Genomic DNA, 19,187 nt, shown 5'->3' with positions numbered 1-19,187 from the left:
CTGTGCCAACTTGCACAGTGAAAATTTGCTGCCGCTGGAGTTCCTGTTGTGGCACAGTGGAAATAAATCCGACAAGGAACCGTGAGGTTTCAGGTTCAAACCCTGTCCCCACTCAGTGGGTTAAGGATCCAGCATTACTGTGAACTGTGGTGTAGGTTGCAGGTGCGGTTTGGATCTGGTGTTGCTGTGGCTCTGGCGTAAGCCGGCAGCAATAGCTCTGATTGGACCTGTGGCCTGGGAACCTCCATATGCCGTGGGTGCGGCCCTAAAAAGCAAAAAAAAAAAAAAAAAAAATTTGCTGCTGCTTTGTTATTCCAAAACTTCATTCTCACCAACCAACAGAACGTCCTGTTCTCCTGGGATGTTCAAGGACACAGTTAATCATCTTTGGGACGTCAACTAGGACAAAACTGAATATGTAGAAGTCGAGGGTTGGGTTGGCCTCAGAGGAAGAAACAGAACCAGACAGGACAATGAGAGAGGACCCAGCAGGTGCAAGGTAGCCACCAGGTGAATGTACCTGTCAGAGCCTCAGAGAGGTGGGCATCAGCATCTCCAGCTGATGAAGCCAATGGTTGCAGGTCATTTCAAGGGAAAGAATTTCCACATGTCTCCAAAATGGTGCTACCTGCCACCCAGCCCCACCAAGACTTTGCTGAAAACAATTAAGTGGCATTTGCGATAGATTCCTGACAGCAGCTCAATGAAATCAGTATGGAAAAAATCTGAAATGATGAATAAAAGTTCAGCAGCGTCAAGGGTCCCTGGGAGCCTTTGCAAAGTTATAGGAAATCCCTCCAAATAAAAGGCTCGCTCAAGAATGGTGGGAGGGGATGTCATTCCCTGAAGCCCCTTCTGAACGCTCAGCCCCAGGCCTGGCTTGACCAACACAGTCACTGCCCTTCAAACCCACCAGGTTCTCAGAAACCCTGTGTCCTTGATCCTCAGTTTCTGACAGTTGGGGACCTGATACATCAAGTGTTCCTCATCATTTACAGTGTTTATTATCCCAAATAGGAGACTCGCGGCTAGTAAGTACCCTTCTCTTCAAGAAACTCAAACTCTTTGTGCAGGAAGTTAAAAAAAATAGGGTTTTTTTTTTACATCTACATTTTGCAATATGTTGTTTTCAAAACCCCCAAATCTGGCCATCTGCATGGAGTCTCAGAACCCCGGCTACACCTCTCCCTTCTTCCAAGGATGCAAAGCACACCTATCAGCGTAGGACAGGCATGTGAGCAGGGGTGGGGGGGGTGCAGAATACAGAGCTGACCCCTCCTCCTGTGCACACGCAGAGTTCCAGGAGTGCACATGAGACACTCCACCCCAGACATGATTTCCTGAGTTAACTTACACTATTTCCAACAGGAAAGCAAGAGTTTCTTATCAGCTGAAAGTCATTTTTCCAACCATGAGGTGTAATGAGACCCCTTTTGAGGGCCAAGTAGAAGTGACACTGGTACCTAGAAGCCCAGAATCCTGGGGGATGTGGAGCAGTCATGCTCACACTCACCCACGGTTCCACCCCTGGACCTTGGCCTCCGCCAGGCCTCGGAATCCACCACTCAGCTCTGCCCTCGGCCCCCACCCACCCCCACCACTCACGGCTTCTGCCCAATCCTGCAGCCCCTCCCCTGGAACATTCTGATCCTCTATCACATTGTCTGTGTTTTTCCAAGGTAACACTTAGCCAATCTAGCAAACCGATCTGTGAGAAGGGAAGGCCGAGGAAGGCCCCCAGGCCCCCAGGTGACACCTGTGCACTGCACCTTGTTCCCTCAGACTTGGGTTTCAAGCCACAGGCCTCCTCTCACAGGGTCACCTCCTGGCCCCAGTTCTCACTCAGGGCTGCTTTCAGTTTTCACCGTATTCTCAAGTGGGTTCATTTGACTGGCGGGTCCTAGGATAAAGCGCAGGAAGGATGGGAAGAGCCGGGGGCGTGGTGGGAAGCTGGGGGATCCCCAACTGCGAGGGCCTCCCCAGGGCCAATTCTGGAACCTGGCCACCCCCCCACCAGTGGTGTCTGGAGGCTCCCACCCCACCCCTGTCTCAGGTTAATGTGGAAAGGGGGTTTTCACCTGCCGTAGGCCCCTCACCCCCACAGCCAAGTGCCATGAGGCCCATGTTGTCCCTACCTATCTAACAGAGCAGGTACCACAGGCTTATAAACAGCAGGCATTTCTCCCTGTTCTGGAGGCTGGGCATCCAGGGTCCGAGCGCTGGTAGATTTCTATCTCCCGGGGCCTCCGGGATCCTGGGCAGCATCTTCCCTGGAGTCTCATAAGGACAGGAATCCCATTCACAAGGGCCCCACCCTCATGACCTCATCACCTCCCAGAGGGCCACCTCCTGACACCATCCCCTTGGAGGCTGGGGTTTCATTCCATGGATCTGGGGGCCCGGGGCAGATCCCTAAGAGGCTCTTGCACTGATGGCCCCAACTCTCTGCCACATTACTCGGGCGGGGGGGGGGGTGTTTATCAGTGTTATGCCCTGACTTCCTGTCTTCTGATAAACACAGATGCCCGGGATGAACCTGAGTCCCGGAGACACAGCCCTGGAAGTGCTGCCAGGAAGCCGGTCAATTGGCCAAGGCCTGAGGGCCACCCAGGATCTGAGGGCAGGCATGGGGTGTGCAAAAATTACCTGTGTTGCCCTTAGAAAAACAGAACATGGCATCTTTATATGGGAAATAGATATGGTTCTTGTGGAACAACTGTGTGAAAGGTGAACATAGCTCATAGAAAATCTCTGTCCTGCAAGGGGCTGGGGGCATGCAGCTTATTACAGGAGTACACATGTGGCCCTACTTGGGGAAGCCATGGGATCACAGGTCCACGAGCATGAGTGTTCTGTGTGTGGTGATGACACCAGGTCCAACAGGTCCTGCACCAGCCAGCCAACGGCAGCCCTTCTCCCCAGCGGGCACTCAAATGGACAGTCAACAAAACTGGGTCACGTGCCCAGAGCCAGGACAGGCCAGCACAGCACAGGGACCTGTGTCGTCACAGAGTCCCATGTGGTGGGTGGAAGGTGGCTGTTGGGTGCCTTGCCGGGCAGTGCTGCTTTTCCAGTGGAGTGTCTATTGTGTGGCTCCATCAGCATCTTACATTGTAATTATTGGCTTCTGTCCTGGCGCCTGCATTTTAGCCAACTGGGGTCCTGGAAAATGATTTTTATTTAGGTGACATCTGTGATAAATAGCCCATCAATAAATATTTTCTGCCTGAGAAACATGCTCAATTCACTCCCTGGAACAAGAAAACCACGCTTTGTGCAGCTGCCCTGGAAGTTTCGAGAGAGGGAGCCTCGTGGAAACACAGAAGCAGGCCTGTTCCTCATGGCTTCTTCCCCCTCAGGGCCACTGGGGAGGGCAGCCACAGCTCCTCATCTGCTGATGACAGGGCAAAGGAAGCGGTCTACAGCCACCATGTGGAAGCTCTTCAGTGACTCAGGACAAAATGGGGGAAAGAAGATCTTTCAGCCTCAAACCACCAACTGAGAAGTGACCTTGGACCAGGTAACTGGCCTCATGATCTCCCCAAAGTTCAGATGGAAGCGTGCACTCAGCCTCTTGTCTGCACTTGCTAATGTGGGAATGCAGCAGGGCCCTGCTGCTCACCTGTGGAGCTTGAATGAAAGAGGCAGGCACAGCCTGATCAATTCGACTTTCAGAAAATCCTACATGGAAAAGCTGAGCAACCAAAAGGTCGTGCCTGCCGTGGTTCCGTAGTGACCTTGCAAGAAACAGAACAACCCGAGGACCAGGCCCCAAGATGCTCTGGCAGCGTGCAAGCACCTTCTGCTTTCCTCGGAATTTAATAGGGGAAAGCACAAATATTCTACATAGAGCCCAGTCTAAGTAACCAAGTTGATTCATTGAAAAACTTGTCCTGGTTCTTACAGCTCAACAATAAACCTCCAGAGAGCAGCTGGTCATTTCCTAGATGTTGCCTAGGAAATAGCTGCTTCTCCAGGCTGGTTTATGTTGATTATTTCATGATTAACAGCATTAGATCTACAAGACTGGACACCACCACTTGCTTATAATTCTTTGGGTCCAATCTGGGGAAGAAAAAAGGAGGCTCTTAAGAGGGGATAAGAATTCCCACACTGCCCTCCACACCCCAGTCCTGTTCTGGGAACAAGGAAGAAGCAGCCTATTCACGGAGATTCCCCAAGACACAGCATTTCCATCTGGTTGGGTTGAAAATGTGCATACACTATAATACCCAGAAATCCTACTTTTAATTGTCCACCCAAGACAGTGTCTCACATGTGTGCACAGGAAGCCGCATAAAGAATATTCTGTGCAGAACAGTTGGGAAGAGTGAAAAACTAGAAACGATCTGATGTCTGCTGGTAGAGGACTGGACCAGAGAAGTGGACTATTCAGGAGATAGAAAACTACAGGGATGGCTCCTCAAAACCTGGCGTGGATGAGGGTTTGTAACAGTAAAACCTAGGACAATAGCATAATGTCTGCAGGTGCACCGTTTCATAGGTCATTCACCTTAGGCTACTTGTAAAGCAACGCTGCGGTGAGTTAAATGTACTTTCTAAGCCCTAAAGCTAATGTTAAACAAAAATAAAGTTTTAGCTAATTAGCTAAAAAGGAGATAAAACCGAATAATTAAAAAATACCCATGTGATCTAAAGGAAGTGAGAAAAAGAGGAAAAAGGAGCATTGATTAAACACTTTAAAGGGTGAATCGTCTGGCTTGTGAATCACATCCCTGAAGCCGTTCTTGAGCTGGAGCAGGACAAACACCGCTCACAGGTCTCATGATGCGCCCTCTGGATCTGGGAACAGTGTGCACCAACCTCTCCGACAGGGAAGGCTGGATGGAGTGGGTAGAGCCAGGGGCAGACCACGGGCCAGGGTAAGAGCTGCGGGGACCGCTGCCTCTGGGCACCAGGACAGTACCTGCAGACAGTAGTTTCCCACTCGCATCTGGAACTGCTCACTTTAACATGCAGAACGCACTTGACCCTTAACTACACGGGTCTGAACTGGGCAGGTGTGCCTCTACGTGGATTTTTTTTTCAATATGGTACCTATATTTTCCCTCTATGTATATTCAACTAAGTGTGGGGAAGCTTTAGGGCTCGATTAAAGATCACAGTACATGGAGTTCAAAGAACTTGGTGTGGGCCCTGATTCTACCCCCCGAGCCGTCTCAGCTCCTGCCAGAGTAAGGCTTTCATTTCTCCATCCCTTTGTTCTGAGGCAGAGGCCAGCAGGTACACTGTGGACCCCATAGGGTCAGTGTCCCAACCCCCATGGTATTCAAGGGTCAACTGTGGTTTGTTTTTTTCACTTATCCAAAGGGTGACTTTTATCATTTTTCACAACCACGCACTGCCCAGCTTGCATGATTCATGCTGTTAAAACGGGGTCTCTGCTAAAGTCTGTTTAACGAGCAGCACTCACCTGAGCAGGACACTGCCGAGGTGAAGACAGGACTCACCGCCACAGTATTTTACTGTAATTTTTTATTTAATGGGTTTTCATGTTACAATAATGCTCCCCATGCACTGTAAAGCAACCCCAGCTCGTGATCACTACACTCTCTGCAGGTGCATTGGGGACACAAGTCCAAGAGCAGGACTTAGACTGCTCAGGGACCCCGGCAGGTGCTTCCTCAGAAAGGTACGTGGGTGTGTGGGCAGTCCCACAGTGGGAGCGTGGGCATTCCCATGGCAGGCACCCCACCGCCCCGCCCCAACTTCTATCTTCTCCATTCAGACTAACTCTTGCTTGTGGTGCCTTTGAGCTCCCTCAGCCCATGCAATTATATTTTTAACACAAGGCCAGATTTGCAATGAGCCCCCTCACCGCCCCAGGGCTGGAAGTTCCTAGGAAGCCAGCACCCTTCCTCTGGCCAGCCGTGTCGGACACAGCCTCTCAGGCACTTTGTCTGAGGAGCTGACCTACTGTCACTGTGGTTATCAGATTACAGCAGGACAATCAGGCTTGGAAATGAATGAACCTCTCCCTTGATGAGATCTCTGCATGGGAAGACGGCCCCACTAGGATGCATATAATGCAGGCATGGTTTATGGGGAATCATCAGAAAACTGAGCTTTTTTTGAAAATTACAATCCCTAAGGGTCTACAGAAAAGCCCACAACCCCTCCAGGGGAGCCGCATAGACTGTGTCTCTCCTATATTGCCTTCCCTGCCCCCACCACTCCCAGATTCACAAGGCAGCTCCCCTGTTGAGGGGCTCTGAGTAGACCACAAAATAGCCTGAGAGCAGGTCCTACCCCACAGCCAAGGTCGGTGGCTCCAGAACTCTGCTGCCTCCACCGCAGCGCCCTCCCAGCACCCTGTAAATCCAGGCAAAGACTCTGATCATTTTCTACACTGTTATTGTGCTTCCCGAATGGTCCATTTTAGCAAAAAGCCCACCAGAGGCCTTCAAGTGTGGCTTTTCTTGACAAGTGTGCAAAGCCCGGTCAGAGCTGGTCCATTCAGCCAGGCTGCAGAAGCAACGATGCACAGCACAGGTGCAGAAAACAGAGCATGAAGCCTCTAGACCCCCACCCAGGCAGCCGTTAGTACCCGCCGTGAAGTGCTACTTATGGTTCAATTATTTTAGGATGATAGCCCAGGATCTGGTTTCTGCTTGTCGTTTTTTCCCTTTATTTTTAATCATGGTAAAATAGAACATAAAATTTACCATCTTAACCACTTTGTAGCACACAGCTCAGCAGCTTTAAGCACATTCACCTGTCGTACAGCCGTCACCTCTGTCCAGCTTCTGAACTATTCTCTTCTCTCCAAACAGAAGGTCTGTCCCCAATAAACCACAGACCTGCAAGGCCCTTTCCACCACCCATCCCCATGAAAGTGACTTCTCTAGGGACCTCATGTGCAGGATCAGAGGGCACATGTCCTGTCTGGTTTAATTCACTCAGCACAGTGCCTCTTCCAGGTTCATGCACATGGCCACGGGTTCAGAACTAACCTCCTTTTTGGGATGAATGGACACATTTTCTTCTCCTTTCCTCCAGGACCTCGTATCTCTATGAAGCAGAGATTTACTCTTCTAGGCAATCTTCTCCACGAGGTTTTTCAAAAGATCTAAGGTTTCTGAGCTCTTTCCCCAGATTCTATTGCTGAGGAAGGAACACCGAAACCTGGGTTAAAGGATGAGGTCCAGTCCAAGCATTGGGAGGGCAGGACTGAGAGAGGTAAAAACGGTCCCTGCCACCTCTGATGGGAGCAAAACTGGGCTCTTTGGGTTCTATACAAAGGGAGTTAAATACACAACACGCTGTCTGCCCTACAGGGTCTGACCAGGAGTGCTTGGTCAGGGACATGGGACGTCACCACACAGAAATGGAAGTTATTGCATCTCTCTCCTAACTGGCCCCCCTGCACCACCCTGTCCCTTAACAGCCCCCTTTAACTCCTAGCACCGTGGCCCTGACCCTCATCTCCTCTGCTTCCCCCACGAGGGTCCCCAGCCTCTCCCTCGGGGGACCCTTGCCCACCCCCAGCCCCGCCACTTACTCCTCCACCTTCTCTGGACCTCAGGGCTCATTTTTAGACCAGGGTGGCCCCCCTGTCTTCCCAAGACTGTCATGATGCTACATAAAACCAGGTGCAGCAAGCACTCCGGAAATGAACTCCAGGCTCCCTGCAGCCCCCAGCCCGGCCGGGTCTACAATCCACACTTAGGTTACTGTCTCGTCAAAGGTGCTGCAAGGTTGAGACAGAACCTCAACCTTGAGACAGAACCAGAGGCATTACCTGTCACTTTGACAGGGCATTTCCATCTGGGAAACACAATCTTACCCATCACTGCGGCTACAGCTGGAGAGTGCCCACAGCATCCTGGGCCCTGGGCTGAACGGTACAACCTGGAGGTCTGATGGGTGATAACCCGGCTCCCTGAGGGCTGGCCCCTCCCCAGGTTGGGGTGGTGAGGTCTGTGCAGGGTCCGTGATGGCAGGCGGGGGTCTTCTTGGCACAGCTAAGTAGACCCCACCTCTAAGCTGGACGCTCAGCGAGACTCTGCCAGGGTGTCTAGTTCTCACAGATGCACTCGAGTTCCTGCCAGCCTGAACCCCAGTCTGGGCTCAGCTAGAAATTGTGACAAGGACCTCAAACCCTTCATCCCTAGATGAAAGTCTTTTTGAGAAAACAAGAGGGAGGGGAGAGAGCCCCCACCCCTGGTGCAGGTGGCAGGTGGTTGCCCGATTCTTGCAGGCCCCTCCCCAAGCACCTTCCCACAACATCAGCCAAACTGAGCAGAAGGCTGAATTTCACTGCATTTCATTCCCTCGCTGGTGGGTAACACTGGCAGGAAAAGGCAGGACCACGCTGCTCGCCGGTTCTGATCACCAAGAACACTGCGTGTCCTGTCCTATCTGAGGATGGGGTGTGGGGGTCACAGGAGGCAGCATCTTAGAGCCACAGCTCTTTCTGCAGGTGGGTGAGTAGAGACGGGGCCAGGACCAGCGTCCTGGGCTGAGCGCTCATGGTATGTCCAGGGACATCCTTAGGGGTGAAAACGTGAGTGTGTGAAATCACATGTAACTGCACCATTACAAAGTGTGTACTGGTCCTAGGCACCCTCTACATAGAGGCCACCTCTCTCTGTGGGGTCTCAGTGGGACCCCTAATGCCAGGGCCACCACCCCAGACCATGCAAACCACCCACCAGCCCAGATGGTGCCCGTGGGTTCCTTTCACGCCCACATCTGCTCTGTGAGTCTCACGGGCAGTGGGGCCAGGAAGTGCTGAACCACCATGACCCCTGATTTACAGTGTTCGCCAGTTTTTGTGGTGTCAAAACTTGAACCGTGGCAGATTGCAGGCTCCCAACTCAAGTCCCTGACTACAGGGCTGGGAAGAGTGCAGGCGTCCTGGTGCATCCTCCAAGTGAAACACATAGATAAGGCCAGGGGTGTGACAGCCTAAGATGTGGTGTGGAAATTAGGAGGGAACAGCTGGACTACTTACTGCCTCTGTTTTAATATAATTTCATGGTTTGTTGTAAATTATGTAACTTGTTATATTTGTAACAATAATCATTGTAAATTTACAGATCTTGATTTTCACCAGTGGCTCAGAAAATGCCTGAAAATTGTTCTCAGAAGCCCATGAAGCCGGTGGCTTCAGGACTCCTCGGCCACAGGATTATGTGGCTTGTCTGGGCTTACAGGTAGTAATTGGTGGATCTCGGCTGTCACCTCACATCTGCTGACTCCGTTCTGCATTTGACTCTGAACCTCACCACACACAGGACAGTTGAAAATATGGAATCTCAGCTCTGGTGAGAGCACTGATGATAATCTAGTCAAAACCCATGAAACAAATAAGAAAACAGATGACTAGAAATCAAGTGATTTGCCTAAAGTCCCAGCATGAGCTCAGAACAGAGCCGAGCTGGCTGGTGTCCACCTTCAGTCGTGAGAACGTCCACATGGGACATGACAACAGGCCTGTGGTGTGGAGCCAAATCACCACACTAATCATTCGAAGGCCTCATGCAAAGTAGCTGTAGCAACCACCAGAGCAATGACACCACTTTGCAATCCGGCAGCCATCAGTTCAAGACCCAGAGCCCACATCACACTGCCCTTCCACACGCCCATCAGGCCAACACAGAGAGCCTGGCCGCTTCTCCACGGGGGTGGATTTGGGGCTTGACCTCAGGGTCCTCTGCGTTTGTCACCTCGCACTGCAGGAAGTCCCCTGAGCGAAGAGGCCCACCCTCGCACCTCCCACAAGCCAACTGTCCCCTGGTGAGAAGCGCCAATCAGATAAGTCGTAGTGAAAGGTGGGTACTTTGTGGGCTTGTTTCAAAGACACCGGATCTGCCCCAGAAAATGACCAGCTCTGGACGCGAGCAGATCCTGCCCTGGAAGCCGTCCAAACGTCTCCATTACCAGCACCAGAAAGGCAGGTACAATAGCGTGATCCACACCACGACCCCTGGGGATGGCGTGACAAAGAGGCTCCCACACACTCCCCAGGGGAAGGAAAACCACCGTCCCATCTGGACCTGCAGTGGGAGGCTCTTACACGACTGAAAATGAAATTGTTGTCAAGGGGAAAGAGCTCGGCCAAAGTCAAGATAAATGACATGGCCAGGCCACACGGTGGGTCTTAAAGCATGCAGGGCCAAGGTGTCCCTGTGCCCTGAAAAGGCCAGCGAAGAAACGGAAAGGGTAAAAGAAGCCATGTCCCCAGGCGTCTCCCCATGGAGCAGGGCCTTTGCAACACGTGGCAGGGCCATTGCTTGTCCCACTTTCGAGTCTGCATAGGACAGGAGAGCTTCGTGTTGAGAAGCTCACCAGGTCTTTCCAAGTGAGGCTGAAAAGAAATTTTCCGTAACTCGGCTTCCAACAACTTTTCTACAAGAAAGGGACTGGTCCACAGGTCATACCATCTTGGGCCCCCTGACTGCTATATAATCTAAATTAATATTTAGATCTCTGCTTACCTGTGAATTTTGGGAATTTTATTAGGCTTGAACTGTGTTCTTTGAAATCATTGCTCTGAGAGAATCAGGTAACTCTGAGTTTCTGGAGAGGACGTGCGTCCATAGACATGGCCTGGGTTGGAAATGGAGCAGCGGGAAGCCTCCCTCCTCCTGCAGCTGAGCTGCCAAAACCCTGGCTCCCAGGGCTCCTCTGAGCTCTCAGATGCCCCAGGGGGCTCCAGCTCTATGAGGGCACCTTTGGGAAGTGTTGAAAGCCCTGAAGAAAAGGGCAGAACAATATCACAAATGCTGAAAACATCGGAGAGGTCAATACGCAAAGATATTTTTCGGTTACTCAGAATGAATTCTGTTGGAAAACCTAAGAATGGAGGAGGCTCAAATCCACTTGCAAGAACCGTTCACCCTCCCTCCCAGGTTCTAATAAAACACTTTGTGCCCATGGTAGGCTTTTCGTTCATGCTAAAGAACGTGCTATCCATGGCTTTGGCCCTGGGCCTCTGCTGCTGGGGCTTCTGTGTCTCAGAGGTGCACACACCGAGAACCAGGAGGGCAACACCCCTGTGACAAGGCCTATCACTGCCTGCATCACACAGGTGTCACCCATGTCACACAGGCCCTCTTGCCGTCAGCCATCTCACAGAGTCAGCAGTGAGACCCCTCCTTGTTGCCCTTCACCCATCCTGACAACCTGGGGTCCCTGGAGCCCCCAGTCTGGGGAGAAAGTGGACTCTGCGCTGACACAGGCCCTGCCAGGACAGTCAGCAGGGCCCAGGAGGGCCACTGGCTGTGAGGAGAGCCACCTGGGACCTGGCCATGGTCCCTGCCAGGCGGAGGATGCACCCAGGCCGTATCACATTGCAAGGACACCACGCATTTCCTTCTCACAAGGCCGGACCGCTCCTAGCCTGTCAATAATTCAGCAGGCAGCCTCGCAGGTTCCTGCATCTCTTTCCCAAGTTGCTAACTCCACGTGGGGAGAGAGCCGAGCACCAGCAGCCCTCCCCGCCCCGCCCGCACCCTGCCAATGGTGACACCCCAGAGCCAGGAGTCATGAGGACAGACCTTCCCCACTCCTGCCACTGTAACTGCCCCAAACGAAAAGCTTGGCCCAGCACACCTGAGTCCCCTGCCACCCCTGGAGGCCAGGCTCCAGGCAGCCAGATGGGCTTATTCCAAGGTGTCCACAGGCAGCTCTTGGAGGCTGGGGGACCTCTCACCCCAACTTCTCCAGATTCCGTTCCTCCTGGGCCACGCGCGAGGCTTGTCTCCTCTCACTGATGCCCCGGCCTCCCTCCTCCCCTAGAAGGACCCCCTGATGACCTTGTGATGACACTGTCCCGCCTGGATGCCCCAGGGTAATGATCTCTCTCCACATGTGATGTGACACGTCCACAGCTGCAGGGATCAGGACGTGGACATCTTTGAGGTCATCTGCGTCCACCACAGAGGCTTATGGAGGACGCGGCACCACCTCAGCCCTTCCCAGGACCCGAGGGCGGCAGGTCCACTCCACCTACAGCTTCTTCCAGCATCAGCAGCTCCCTGTTGGGCTTCTCCCTCCCGCCCGCCCCCTCTTCTCCCATCCTTGGGCCTCAGCGGTGACATGCCTCCCTTCAACCCGCCCACAGCCCTACCTCAACACCACGGCTCCCCATTTTCTGGAGGAGCCTGCCTATCTCTCTGAGGGAGTGGTTCCCAAAATTACCTTGGAATTGTATTTAAAAGAACCTTTTTTAAAAAACAAAAGAAAATGAACAGGGCTCTAATATATAAAATTGTGTCTGCCACTGACCCCACACACCTGGAGGAGAAGACAAGGGGTCCTCCCGGCTCTGCCCTCTTCTGCCACCCCCCCTGCCCCCATCTGAAGCCATCCTGGGACCACCCACAAACTCGAGGCTCTGGAGGGAAATTGGAGGACCCTGTCCAAAGGGACAGGCCTGCCGCTGTCTTGACATCACCACACACAAGCACCTGGAAGCCAGATGGAACCTCCCTGTGGGACAGACTCCAGTCAGGGGGTCGATGAACAGTTAGCCTGGGGCCTCAGGAGGGGCTGGCACCAATCCTAAGGCTTCAGGATGGCCACGGACCCCACCCATGTCCTTTACACAGAGACTACCACTTCATCGCACTAGGCCCACGTGGGGGGGCAGGAAGGAGACCGAGGCCCCAAGGGAAGGACTGTGGCTCTGGGTCAAGTCCCAGCTCTCATGCGTCTCAACCCAAGCCTGTCACCTTGCCACCTTCTCGGCCTCAGCAACTTCATCAGTAAAATGGGAACAATTACAAAAGCTAAATAAACAGTTTGGCCTGTAGTACAATATGAATTCAATAAATACCAACTATCATTTCTTTTTCTTGTTTTTATGCTCAACTCTAATGGTTACTCCACTTGACCTCAGCAACACCAGTGCTATGGCTGAGCCCCCGCCTCTGAAGGGCCAGACGAAATATGTATCCATCCTGCAAGTAAGGAGAAAGAGAATTATGAAAGTGTTTTAAATCTATGTGGAAGCTATTAAAGATTATATAGATTTGAATGTATCATAAGGATTATTAACAAGTACTTTTTTAATACCTATGCAGGTTTTTATTAATGTAGTGAAAATGTTAACAAGTATGCTAATATTGAACTCCTAATGTTGAATTGTGGGTCCCTAAAATAGATCTCCATTAGTTAAGTTACATTATTTTTAATATCTTACCAGACTCTCTTTTCTAATACTTTGTTAAGAATGTGTTGCTTTTTATAAATGAGATTTGATCTGAAATTTCCTTTTTTTGCTATTGTCTGATTTTGCCATCAATTTTTAATCTGTGAAGGAATCTGAGGGACTTCCTCTGTGGCTCAGCCGGTTTAGGATCCTGCATTGTCACTGCTGTGGTATGGTTTCAATCCCTGGCCCGGGAACTTCCACATGCCATGGGGGTGTTCAAAAAAAAAAAAAAGAATCTGAAAACATACCTTCTATTCCCACACTATGACAAAATTAAACAGCATTGCCAATACCTATTCAGTAAAGGCTTATGAGAATTTCCTATGAAATCAGGCCTGGCCTATTTGTTCTATTTCTGTATGTTTCCTCTACAAAGTGTGCCCTTTCTATTTCCTTTATCTTCTAGACTCAGTGTTGGTAATGCATATTTTCTAGAAAACTCAAGCATTTCATTTGTCAAATTGATTTGCGTGGAGTCGAGCAGGTAAGTTCTGAGTCTTTGGGTCTTTTCTCTATGAGTCCTACATCTGTCCATCTTCTCCTAGAGCAAGGATGGTAGTGGTGAAGGGGAGATTTAAATCATTTTTCCTTTTTAATTTTTTCTCCAAAAGAACAACCTTTGAAAGTATGTATTTTTATTGACTTTCTGCTTTAAAATTGACTGATTTCTACTGTTGTCTTTAATTTCTTATTCTTGCTTTCCTAAAATTTACTTAATTGATAATTTTTCTAAATTTTATGTTCAGTACTTTATTTTATTGTTTCTTATTTATTTGTATAGTATAATTATTTTAAGGCTATGAGTTTTCCTCTGAGAACTCCTGTAGCTATATCCCATCAGTTCCAACATATTATTTTTATAATCATTATTCCTGAGAGAGCTTGAGATTTCAGTTTTTATTCCCTTTTTTAACCTGATTGTTTTAATTTTAATTTTCATGGTAGTGAGATTTTTTTTGTGTATTTGTCCTACGATTTTTGTGGTCAGTTTCTAGTTTTACTGTATTATGAACAGGGCATAGAATCTGAATGGTTTTTTGGTTTGTTTGTTTTTTCATTTAGAGTTTTTCTGTGGTCAGTTTTTCCTTGTGACAGTTTAGTCATTACCTACATAGTTCTTTTAATGACAGTCTCCATAATTACAAAGTATTTTTGTCTCCTTTGCACTTTCTTGTTTGATATTTAAATATTACTCTCTGTATTATTTCTTTGTATAGTTACTCCACTTGACCTCAGCAACACCAACCCTAACCCTAACCCTAACCCTAACCCTAAGCCCTATAGACTTTTGCTTATATTCTTAATTTCAACATTTCTGAATCACTTTGTTTAAGGTGTAAATACCACATGACTTGGGTTTGCTTTATGATTAAAAAGGAAAAGCCAGCTTTTTTTTCTTTTAATAGTCTAGTTGTGTCCATTTGCAAAGATAGATGTAAAAGATGTTTCATCTTAGTTTATTATCAAATTTCATGATTGCTTTTGTTTCTATTGTCCTTTTCCTTTTACTACATATTCTGTATTATCTGTTGTCCATGCATGTTTCCACACAGAGAAAGAGTTATGATAATAGGTTTAGCTGTTACTTTTACAATTAAAACTTATGTAATGTACTTATTTCCTTTATGCAGTTTTTATTGACTCATTATAAATAAGGATGAAATTAAGCCATGCTTAAATTTTCAGTGTCCCTCCCAACACGTCATCCCCCAGTTCTGGTTGATTACACTGTTTTTCTTAGTGTTTAGCTTGAAATAAAGTCCATGTACATGTGTTCATGTTGGATGCTGCTCAACTTCAGGGAGTTCCAATTCCATGGACTGCAGCTTCTTTAAATGTACCTCTGCTTCTGTTACTTGTTTTCATTTATACTCCAGATTGTAAAAGATTAGGGAATCAAGATATTGATACTACTTTTCATCTTCCCTTCTGCCTTCTACTCCCAAATTTTGCGATGAAATCTACTTTTCTACGTTTTGTAACATTTACATTCTGTCCTGTAACCAGTAACCCAATATCTTCTAACTTTCCAGTTAAATGAATTCTGTGCTCACTATCTGTCTTTTGCCACAGTTTCTTCATTTGTCTCTCTGTTGGCTAGAATTCATCACAGCTATCTTTGAAATGGATCATGAAAATTATATTACCTGAGCTATCAAAAATTCAAAATATTTTTAATTGATTTTATACTTGGCTATAGTTTGCACAGGCACAAAATTATCAGTTTACACTTTTTTCTTTGAGACCATTGTAGTCATAGCTCCACTGTGTTCTAATATGGATGAAACTGTCCCTCTAGAATGAACAGAAACTGATGGCAAACAGGAATTCTTGAACTTGTCTTGCAGAGCAACAGATGGGAACAGCTTATTAAAGCTCCTCTGCTTGTAAAATGCCTTCACTTTTTAAGCTCGCTTTGGTTTTTTTTTTTCTTTCTTTTCTCTCTCTAATTGTATAAGTACCCAACTTCACATAGCCCGGTTGTTTTACAGTAACTTGGAGTAAGCTTTTGCCCAGTGGGAGCCAACTAAGACTGGTTGGGACCACTGACCCTAAAGCAGACCTGCAAGGGTGCCCTTTTGACATCAGAGAACCAGAAAACTCTACCCTCATATTATGCTCAGCACCTTCACTTTTTAAAAAATTTTTCACATTCAGTATCTAACACTTTTTTTTTTCTGGCTGTGCCCAAGGCATGCAGAAGTTCCCAGGCAAGGACTGAACCCAAGCCACTGCAGTGACAACACTGGATCCTTAACCCACTGCACCACCAGGGAACTGCTCAGCATCTCCATTTTTGAACATGCAGAGGCATGTAACCCAGATACACCTATGTGGAGCACTGACTGCTTCACCTTTTTCCTACCTTCAGACACCTTTCCCCACATTTAAGACCACCCTGCTTATCCCACAAATACTTCAATCCCCTCATCTTGAGCCAGGCATATCTCACTGAAGCTGTGGCAAATAGCAGCATTTCCTTCTTTTTTTTAAGGCTGAGTAACATTCTCATATATATATATATCACATTTTCTTTATTCATTTTTTCATGCATGAGCATTCAGTCTGTTTCTGTATCTTGGTGATTGTGGAAGCTGTTACAATGAACATGGGACAGTAAGTATTCCCTCCAGACCTCGACTTCCATTGCTTTGGACAAATACTCAAAGGTGAGATGGCTGGATGGAATGGAAGTTCTGTCTTTTAATTTTTCAAGGAAACTCCACGCTGTTATCCATAGAGGCTGCACCCCAATTTATGTTACCACCAACAGTGCACGAGGCTCCCTTTTCTCCACATTCTGATTGTAGCCAACACTCGTTATCTCTTGTCTTTTTGATGATAGCTGTTCTGACAGGTGTAAGGTGGTATCTTGTGGTTTTATTTGCATGCCCCTGATGATCAAAGACGTTCAACCCCTTTCCATGTACCTATCGGCCATTGTCAGAATTCTCTGGAGAAACTTTATTAAGATCTTCTATTTTTCAGAGTTCCTGTCTTGGCTCAGTGGTTAACTAATCCAACTAGCACCCATGAGGATGCGGGTTTGATCCCTGGCCTTACTCAGTGGGTTAAAGATCTGGTGTTGCCGTGAACTGTGTTGTAGGTCACAGACACAGCTCAGATCCTGCGTTGCTGTGGCTCTGGCGTAGGCCAGCGCCTATAGCTCCAATTCGACCCCTAGCCTGGGAATCTCCATATTCCACAGGTGCAGCCCTAAAAGACAAGAAGACAGACAGACACACACACACACACACACACACACACACACACAAAATCTTCTATTTTTCAATTGGGTTATTTGGTGTTATGGGGGGGGCATTTGTTTGTTGCTATTGAGTTGTAGAAATTCCTTATATATTTTGGATATTAACATCTTAGCAGATGTATGGTTTCCAAATATTTTCTCCCATTCCAGGGATTGCCTTTTCATTTCATTGACTGTTTCCTTTGCTGTGCAGAGCTTTCTAGGTTGATGTAATTCCACTTGTTTTTGCCTTTTTGTCTGCACTGTTGGTATCACACCCCCCAAAATCATTGTCAAGACCAATTGTAAGACTAACTCCTGATGAATATTCTTCATTTGCCATTTTTTCCTTTGTATAGTCTTTTAAAAATATAACCAGTGCTACTTCTCTCTATACCAAGTATTTGCAGGAATCAGGCAGATGAAGGGCCAGAGCTGTGCCACAACGGGTTCTTAGGGTGGAAGTCTATGTGTGAGTGAGTTTTCTGAGCCTTCACTTCTCAGATTGGCAGCTCCAGGGCTACTCAGGGCATCGAGCAGCTCCCACTCTAACTGAGCAGCATACAGCCTCCTGCCAATACAGTCTGTATGAATCCCATCCAATCCCCCTTCCAGCCCCTCCAAGCCCATCTTTGTCCAGTCAAGGGGCTCAGAACCAGCCCCCGTACCTCTTTCTTGCCCCAAACTAATCACCTTGCCAGGTAAGCTCACCTCTCCTGGGCTTGTCTGAGACCCTCCGCCATGCACAGACCCAGTCTGTCCTCCTGGCGCTTGGCAGCACTTCCTCATCTACCATCCCTTGGGTTATAGGCGTCTCCTGATTTCACAGAAGATGCCACCTGCATTTCTGTTTCTCAATGCACTGGTTGTTCAGTGTGATTTCTGAGAGGAGAAGGGAATAAACTGTCCTGATGCCCCCCTTATAGGACCGAGGTCTGTAACCTGACTCTCAATGCACACTGGTTGGAACCAGACCCCTGGGTTTCTCACAGGGACTCACAGCCTGCCTCTTCTGGCATCGCATAGATTAGCTACAAGCAAGGGTCCTTTCCAGAACTACAGCCTGGTCCCATTCTTCACCCATTTTTAGGAAAATTGGGGATAATTAGGAGGAAAAAGAGAGAGAGAACCAGGAGTAGGGAGTTAGGGAGGAAACTCTTTAGCAAAATACCTTGGAAAGATACACACTGTATAAACGAGACGGCTGAAATATGACTGCGAGGCCCTGGCAGAGGAAGGCTCCAGGGAGGGAAAGAGCTCGGCCAGAAGCCTGGAGCTCTTAGGACCTGCTCATGGTCCATGCTGACCTCAAGTTGTTAACGAGTTCCCCCTCCCACCCCTGTTTCTCCTGCTGAGCTCCCCAGGTTACCAGCCACCATGAAGCAAGAGGAGGCAGACTCTCCCATCCAGGTCACCCTTGGACGTAGAGAAACTGAAAGCAGCAGGACCCCCTCAGCACTGTGGACTCTTGTCTCTCATTGCACAAGTTCTGCATCTTTGAAGGTGCTCTCCCATCACAGGGCGGGCCCAGGCCTCCCTTCAGCAGCACTTGCTCTGGAGACTTCAGACACATTTCTTCACCAACCTGCTCCGTGTGGGAGGAAGCCTGAATCTGACCACTAACACCTGTTGAGTTCCAGCTCCTGAACCTTTTGTACCCTGAGCACAGAATCTAGGTCCGGTCTGACAGAGCCCCTGCCTGCTCCACGGGGCTGGGGGACCTGGCTGCTGCTCTTCCTGCTCCTCAACTCCCTGGTCCACAAGCAGATGATGCATAATGGGTTTGTGTAAAACCTTGGTGGGGGGGCCCAGGCTGAGAAGCAGACTCTGCTAACTGCTTCAGACAAGAACTTAAGACCCAGCTCAAGAGTCTGAGCCCTCATCAGATCACACAGAACTGGCTTGAGATCGGATTGAAAAATCAATTTAAACAGAACAAAAAAAAAAAATGTCCATGATGCTGGAAAAAAGACAGAGAAACAAATCACGGCATCTTTTTGGAAGCCGTCCCTGGCTAGTGAGCCCCTCCCCCTGCAAGCTCCCCCGTCTTGGCAGGCTGGCTGCGAAGTTTGGCAGTCATGGATTTTCTTTTTCTTCTTCACTATTATGAATCTTTCATCGTGCAGCATTAGTGCACAATATGTCTGACACCCTGTGTTCCACAATCCCTCGACCACGTTAATAACACTGCCATTAACCACGTTGGTCGAAGGATTATTCACAGGAACCACCTGACTCTATGTGCTGTTTGTAATT

The sequence above is a fragment of the Sus scrofa genome, chromosome 1 (assembly GCF_054392235.1).
Source record: "Sus scrofa isolate SSC_HxYL_T2T_F1_AM1 chromosome 1, Sscrofa_HxYL_maternal_Yorkshire_Landrace_v2.0, whole genome shotgun sequence".
In the NCBI taxonomy this organism is placed as follows: domain Eukaryota; kingdom Metazoa; phylum Chordata; class Mammalia; order Artiodactyla; family Suidae; genus Sus; species Sus scrofa.
This window is presented reverse-complemented; position numbering follows the sequence as displayed.